We start from the raw sequence: 1,748 nt of genomic DNA, 5'->3' as shown, positions 1-1,748 counted from the left end.
AAAAAAAAAAAAAAAAAAAAAAAAAAATCATCTCTGCTTTACAATGTAGCAGCTGTGTGACTTTGGGTAAGTTACCTAAGCACTTTGAGTTTTAGTTTCTCATCTGTAAAATGGAATAATAGTAGTATCTAGAAAGAAGATTGTTTGAGGGTAAAGGAAATAACTCTAATCAAAAATTTATCATAGTAAGTGTTCAATAGATAATTATTTTTGCTGTTGTGATTGCTATTATTGACTGGCGAGTAGTAAAATTATGCAGCCCCATTGGAAGGAAGGACTTAAAAGAATTTAAAGAAATAATAATTGAAGCTTTCAAATAGTAAACTCATGGCTAATATAATTGTATTTCAAGCAGATGATAGTTTCTTAAAAAATTAAATCATGCCTCTGTATTTAGGTGAGAGAAGAATTAATTTAAAAATATTTGTAGAGATATTATTATTAACACAAAGTGTTAGTAATAAGGATAATGAAAAACAAAGGCTCCAAAATTATTACAAACAGACCTATATTCACGGATAGATAAGGCTGAGTTTGAACCTAAAGGACAGAGGTTTGGGATACTATGAACTCATAGAGCAACATCCTGTTTTGATTTATGCATAAAAGCCTTGTTTTATTTTGAACACAGATCTTCCTTCCAACATTTTTAGAGGCTGTCACAAAAACTCATTTAAGATATTGGGTTTCCTGTATCCTCTTCAAGCTTTTCTTCCTGCATTTAAGACTTAAATGAGCAGACGATTTAGACTTAAGTAGAGAGAAGACTTCCTTCTCCTTGGCTTTTAAGAGGACATGTTCTGGAAATCTCTGGAGAATCTTGCAGATGCTGCACAGTGAAGTATGGGGTATATATTTTTGGAACCTAGGGTAGGGGAGGAAAATCCTTCTTCTCTTCCCTTCTAGGTTCTTTGGTTGGCCTACTAATTAAATCGACATAAGACCGATTAACAACAGCAACAAAGAAACCAAATTTAATTTGTGTGTATGGAAGCCCATAGAAACATGAGACTACAAGAAGAGACCAAAGCAGGCAGCTTTTATACCTTCTGGACAAAGAAAAAAATAACCTTGTGAGGAATTGACAAGACAAAGAAGTTTGGACTTGGGGTAGTAAATTAGTGTAGAAGTAACAAGGTTTGTTTATAATACCCTTCTTGGCCCTAAATTTCCTATCTCTGGTGATAAGGACACCCCTTCTACCTCCTGGGACAGGGAAGGTACTTTTACATGGGAGATTTATTTCCTGCTTTTAGGGGGACAAAGGAGGGTTAGTGTTTTTCTTGAACCAGCTGTTTCAAAATAATCAATATGCCAAAGTGGTATATTTGAAGCAGGCTGCCCTGAACACCATCACCAGTAAGCTAATGCTCAGAACCAGGCCTTAGAAGAGCCACATATATGAGATAGTTGAAATCACCCAAACCTTCAGCAAAGGTTCAGTCCTAGTTTTTGCTTCTTGAGTGTCTGCTTTGTCTTAAAACTGGCAAAATTTCTTGGCCCTGTGAACAGGCAGTTCTGTTCTTGAATTAGAAAGGTATGCTTTTGCTCATGTGGTTTGGAAAGGCTTCCTTTGCTGATTGTTTTCAGAGTGTGTGAAGCACTAGATTCTGAAGGTCAGAGAAACCATGACACATTCTGGGTAAGCTCATCAGCTCCTCACTACTTTGTGAGTTCAGAGGGGCATGATGCAGGCAGTCCAGTAAATGATGGTCATGATGTTCCACTGCAGAACATCTGGGTTTCCC

This window comes from Lipotes vexillifer, unplaced genomic scaffold (genome assembly GCF_000442215.2).
Source record: "Lipotes vexillifer unplaced genomic scaffold, Lipotes_vexillifer_v1.1 scaffold702, whole genome shotgun sequence".
In the NCBI taxonomy this organism is placed as follows: Eukaryota; Metazoa; Chordata; class Mammalia; order Artiodactyla; family Lipotidae; genus Lipotes; species Lipotes vexillifer.
Note: the sequence above shows the minus strand (reverse complement) of the source record.